We start from the raw sequence: 6,491 nt of genomic DNA, 5'->3' as shown, positions 1-6,491 counted from the left end.
GGCAGCCCTCTATAAGCCAGAGAGAGCCCTCACCAGAAATCAAATCAGCAGCACCTTGTCTTGGACTCCAGCCTCCAGAACTGTGGGAAATAAATTTCTGTTGTTTAAGCCACCGAATCTATGGTATTTTAATTTTATTATGGCAGCCTATGCAAACTAAGAAAACAGCTTTTTTTTTTTTTTTTTGGAAAGAGTCTCCCCTGTTATTCAGGCTGGAGTACAGTAACCCGATCTTGGCTCACTGCAACCTCCGCCTCCAGGGTTCAAGCGATTCTGGTGCCTCAGTCTCCAGAGTAGCTGGGATAACAGGCATGTACCACCACGACAGGGTAGTTATTGTACTTTCATTAGAGATGGGGTTTCACCATGTTAGCCAGGTTGGTCTCAAACTCCTGGTCTCAAGTGATCCAGCTGCCTCAGCCTCCTGAAGTGCTAGAATTCAGGTGTGAGCCACTGTGCCTGGCTTAAAAACATTTTTAAAGTTCCTGACTCATGTTGATAAATTACTTTTGAGAAAGAGGTTACCAACACACACTACTCTGGCAGTATATAAGAAGCTCTATTGCCCTGTACCCTCAACAACATTCAAAAAAAATTTTTTTAACTTCATTCTAAAATATATATATTTAAAGTATTTAAAAGTTCATACTTTCAAAGTTTTGTTTCATCAATTGTCTTCATTTTTATGGCATTGCCCCCTGAATCTGCCCATGTATTTTCAAGTTCCCAGTGTAGTAATATTTCATAGAAATAAAAATGTCTAATTGGGAATCCCAAAACAAAGCAAACAAACACATACAAACATTTAAAACTTTCAGCATTTTATCATTTCCATTTTTATAGTTATGGAAAGGAAAAGCTAAGAATTAAGAACCTGAGATGGTTTGAAGGCCATTTAAAAACAGGATCAACAATCAAAGACCATGATACAGTCTCTCTGATTTAAACCACTCACCTGTTTGGAAGAGAAAGATTTCATATTTGTTAGAAAGTAGTCATATCGAAAAATTGCCATAGAAGTGTAAATACACTCTCCCTTAGTAAATTTAAATAAAGCCCTTACTTGCAGAACACTCTCCTTTTCCTGATAAACACCCTAAATTATTATAGGTTTCATGCACAATAATTTTCTCTCCTGCTTGAAATAGAAGTAAGTGATTTAAGAGATATGTTGGAGTTTAAAACTAAATTCCACTTTCCCATCTAGTTTTATACTGAGAACATTGTAATGTACTCTCTACAAAATGCAAATATTTGTAGCATTAATTAGTTTACAATTAAACAGCAACAGAAATTTGCCAATTAATGCCACCAATAATTATCTTGAGGACAAACTCAGGGTGTTGTGACTTTATGTCTGACTCACTTTTCCATTCTTACTCCATTCTTAACTCACCTGTTCCATTCAGTATTACTTTACAGTACATCGTGGACTGTTTTCCTAACTTGGTCTTGAGTTGGCACCAAGTGCATGGAGATCAAAATATCTTTCACGTCAGTCTGTCTTGCCTCATAACATTCTCAAGCTGTTTTCCCCATTTTAGCATTTCAAGGGCAGTTCTCTCCTACTGGGTCCTCTTAAAGAGATGCCTGCAGTTGATAACAGAACAAAGAAAAGAGGAAATTAAATTCACCCGTTCTGATCAAGCAGGCAAAAGGGGACAATCCATTGTCAAACAAAAGATATTTCAAAAATCAACGGACTTTTGTTGTCTGAAAACCCAGCCAGAAATGTCCTCAACCCAGAAAGTTTTTCTTATGGACTTTGAATGTGCATCTTAATGCTATTTTTATAACATCAATGTTAGTTTTCATCTACCATAAATAGAAAAAAACCCACAACAACAACAAGCCACTGAGTTGAGGAATTGGAATGATGATTCGAGCAGCGTGATGAGTGAGTATGGCACGAAATTAAAATGTCAGTTCTTCATATAGAAAATGTTACATTTCAGAAAAAAAAAACCTCCATGGTTCTAAAAAGAAGTCACTTCAGTGATACTTTTTTTTTTTTTTTTTTCAATTTAGAAGTGCAGGGGTCAGAGGTGTTTGAACCAGAACAAACTCCATCTTGAATAGGAGCGTAGTAAATTAAGGCTGAGACCTACTAGGCTGCGCTCATTAAAGTATTCTTAGTCATAGAATGAAATAGGAGGTCAGCATAAGATATAGGTCATGCTAGGTGCTGTGGCTCATGTCTGTAATCCCAGCACTTTGGGAGGCCAAAGCGGGTGGATCACCTGAGGTCGGGAGTTCGAGACCAGCCTGACCAACATGGAGAAACCCTAATACAAAATTAGCTGGGCATGGTGGGGCATGCCTGTAATCCTAGCTACTCAGGAGGTTGGGACAGGAGAATCACTTGAACCCAGGAGGCGGAGGTTGCAGTGAGCCGAGATCGTGCCATTTCACTCCAGCCTGGACAACAAGAGCAAAACTCCGTCTCAAAAAAATAAAGAAAGAAAGAAAAAAGGAAAAAGATACAGGTCATAAAGACCTTACTGATAAAACAGGTTGCATAAAGATGGCTAAAACCCACCAAAACCAAGAAGGCGATGACAGTGACCTCTGGTGGTCTTCACTGCCACACTCCCAACAGCACCATGACAGTTTACAAATGCCATAGGCAACATTGGGAAGTTACCCGACATGGTCCAAAAAGGGGAGGTATAAATAGTCCACCCCTTGTTTAGCATATAATCAAGAAATAACCATGAAAATGGGTAACCCGCAACCCTCAGGGCTGCTTTATTCCTGTTCCTTCTTAATAAACTTGCTTTCACTTGTTTTATGGACTACCTTGAATTCTTTCTTGCACAAGATCCAATAACCCTCTCTTGGAATCTGGGTCAGGACTCCTTTCCAGTAACAGGGGCATAACAATTCTAATTTCTTAAATGTCTAATGTGTGCTATAAATTGAACAGAAAAGATGCAAGTAAGTGTCTATAATTTACTTGAAATTAGTTTCAAATTTAATTCTTCCTCTGTGTTCACTTCGGTGTGGAAAATGCCTGTTTTTAAAAAATAATTGCATAGAACAAAGATGTTTCCTTATATTAGGTTCTAATAAAATTGAATACATGCTGGAAAGTAATATTTGCATAGTGTCGGTTGAAACTTTTAGAAAAGACTTGAGTGTAATTCAAAGAACATTTTGATTCCTATAGAAAATTAGATGGTGTTCCTCTTCTTTCTATTGACCTAAATGTACACCCCAGGATAAGTGGTATCAGAGGATACCTTAGGAGCGGTATGGCTATTCCATGTCACTACACTTCAGCCAGGTTCTAGAGAATTGAATATATTTGTATTTTCCACCAAGAAAGAACTTTCTCTAATAAAACACAAATGTCGGCCGGGTGTGGTGGCTCACACCTATAATCCAAGCACTTTGGAGGCCAAGGCGGGCAGATCACCTGAGGTCAGGAGTCCAAGACCAGCCTGTCCAACATGGTGAAACCCCTTTTTTTAAAAAAAATAAAAATAAAATAAAACACAAATGTGGCATAAAAGTGGTAACACAGCTTTGTCAAGAGTGTCCAAAATTATATGTTGGCAAATTTTAGACAAATTAGATGTTATCAAGCCCCTAATCTAAAAGAAAAATAACAGGGCTGGGTGTGGTGGCTCACACCTGTAATCCCAACACTTTGGGAGGCTGAGGTGGGTGGATCACTTGAGGTCAGCTGTTTGAGACCAGCCTGGCTAATATGGCAAAAACCTGTCTCTACTATAAATACAAAAATTTGCTGGGCATGGAGGCAGATGCCTGAAATCCCAGCTACTTGGGAGGCTGAGGCGCAAGAATTGCTTGAATCCAGGAGGAGGAGGTTGCAGTTGGCAGAGATCATGCCACTGTACTCCAGCCTGGGCAACAAAGCAAGACTCTGTCTCAAAAATAAATAAATTAATAAATAAATTAATTAAATGAATGAACAAAAAATAACAGTATTAAGTGATTACTTTGTACTAGGCTATATACTAAGTCTGTCACTTGTATTACCTCAATGTAATACATTGGGCTTACTATTATCATGCTACAGATGAAGAAACTGAGACTGGGAGATGTTAATTTATCTCCCCATGATTATACAGCTAGTATGTGTTGGAACTGTGATTTCAATCTGCATCTTTAAAGCCACTTTAATGTTTCTGTCCCTGTGCAAAATCTGTAACCACTGAATGGGCTCATCCTGCCTGCTGCACAGATAAAGACCACAGCATTGCAGTAAAGAAAGAGTTTAATTTACGTGAGGCCAGCCATGCCACATGGCCACACCATATGGGAGACAGAGTTATTACTCAAATCAGTCTCATAGAAGGATCCCAGGTTAGGGATTTTTCCAAAGGCAGTTTGGAGGAAGGAAGGGGGTGACTAAGAAATTGGTGTTTGCTACTGATTTAGTTAGGTCAGAGATAAAATTATAGAGGGTTAAAGCTGTCTTCTTTAGCTGAGTCACTCCTGGGAGGGTGAGCACTGGAGTGGTTTGGTGGGTCCAAGTGGAGCCATCAGGGTCAGACATGCAAAAAAACCTCAAAAGATATCTCAAAGGCCAATATAAAATTGTGATGTTATCTGCAGATATAAATAGGGAAGTTTCATATCTTGTGGCCAGTCTATACCTTTGCAGAGTTCAGCTCCTCTTCTCCCCCTACCTAGCTTGGTTGTCTCTCATTAGCTTTACAGGGTGGTTGAGTTTTGGAGAAAGGGCTATTATCATTTAAACGATAACCTAAACATCTTCCAAAGTCAGCTCAGGAATAATTAAAGGCAGCATGAAAGCTAAAGGCAAGAGGGGTGTGGCCTAGATCAGATCTTCCTCACTGCCATAATTTTTTTCACTGATAAAATTTTTCAAGTCCTCTTGGCTAAGACAGCACCTACTCTTGTGATAGAGGAGTTGGAATGTTTCTTTGGTGCCATATTATTAAAATGTTAAGACATTTTATAAATAAATCACACAAATTAATTTTTACCATTCCCTACAAAGCAGCATTAAGGTCTGAATTGGATATTTTGAAATCAGTACATGCTAAGATGTCATCATGCTTGATTTAGTAGCTGAAAATCCTGGTCAGGGGTCTCAGTTTCCCTAACGTGGCTATGAATGTGGGGACTTGAGCCTCTTTGAGCTGTTTTATAACTCTGAAAGTCATAAAAAAGGATAAAGCAGATGATTATTGTCTCTAGAAATGCAAATGAATTTTGTTAGAGGAATACAATTGATCATTGCCCATGGATATTGACCAATTTTGCATCAATTAGTAAATTTATTTCAGCATTCCTGATTGTGCGTGTGTGTGTGTGTGTGTGCACGTGTGTGTAGAAGTGATTTTTGATTCTCCTTTGAACCAATGGTAACATCTTGCTGACTCTCCCATTATTTAAAGAACTAGGCCGGCGGCGGTGGCTCATGCCTGTAATCTTAGCACTTTGGGAGGCCGAGGTGGGCGGATCACCTGAGGTCAAGAGTTCAAGACCAGCCTAGCCAACATGGTGAAACCCTGTCTTAAAAAAAAACTAAATAATTTTTTTATATAAGTTCATTTTGTATTTGTATATGACTCATAATTTGCCAATTAAAAAATTCCTTTTACTCTTCTTTATTTCTTCATTCCATTTCAGCATCTGATGCAGGGGTTGACAAACTGCAGCTCAGGGGCCAAATCCAACCCCAAAAAGAGTATATAATTTACCTCAAATGGTTCAGAAAATAAAAACTGTGTGTGCGTCTGTGTATGTCTGTACAAAGTTTTGAGAAGAAAAGGGTATTACCCAGTCAGGTACAGTGGTTCATGCCTGCAATCCCAGTACTTTGGGAGGCCAAGGCAGGCGGATCACGAGGTCAAGAGATCGAGACCATTCTGGCCAACAAGGTGAAACCCTGTCCCTACTAAAAATACAAAAATTAGCTGGGCGTGGTGGCGTGCACTTGTAGTCTCAGCTACTTGGGAGGCTGAGGCAGGAAAATCACTCGAACCTGGGAGGTAGAGGTTGCAGGGAGCCGAGATTGTGCCACTACACTCTAGCCTGATGACAGAGTGAGACTTTGTCTCAAAAAAAAAAAAAAAGAAAAGAGTATTACTCAAGAATTCTGTTCCCAGCTGCTAAATCATGATTCATGTGAAAGAATAATTTTTAAATATACAAGGGCTTAAGAAGTACATCACTCCTATACTATTGCTTTAAAAATCTATCTGAATACATGGCAGGACATGGTGGCTCACCCCTATAATCCCAGCGCTTTGGGAGGCCAAGGCAGGTGAGTTACCCAAGGTCAGGAATTTGAGATGAGACTGACCAATAGGGTAAAACCCTGTCTCTACTAACAATACAAAAATTAGCTGGAGGTGGTGGTACATGCCTGTAACCCCAGCTACTCTGGAGGCTGAGGCATGAGAATCACTTGAACCTGACAGGCAGAGTTTGCAGTGGGTGTAAAGACTCCAGCTTGAGCGATGAAGTGAGACAATGTCTCAAACAAAACA

General features: G+C 39.5%; 1 long non-coding RNA gene across 1 annotated transcript in view; it reads right to left on the bottom strand.

Moving 5' to 3' along the window:
• Positions 1-966: 966 nt before the first annotated feature.
• Positions 967-6,491, bottom strand: part of LOC119466795 — a 21,044-nt gene continuing 15,519 nt past the window's right edge. Inside the window, exon 3 of the long non-coding RNA XR_005195275.1 lies at positions 967-1,590. This is a non-coding gene — a long non-coding RNA (uncharacterized LOC119466795). The remainder of the gene's footprint in view (positions 1,591-6,491) is intronic.

Source organism: Cebus imitator, unplaced genomic scaffold, assembly GCF_001604975.1.
Source record: "Cebus imitator isolate Cc_AM_T3 unplaced genomic scaffold, Cebus_imitator-1.0 Scaffold229, whole genome shotgun sequence".
Taxonomy (NCBI): Eukaryota; Metazoa; Chordata; class Mammalia; order Primates; family Cebidae; genus Cebus; species Cebus imitator.
The sequence above is the reverse complement of the archived record's forward strand: the minus strand, read 5'-3'. Positions and strand labels throughout refer to the sequence as shown.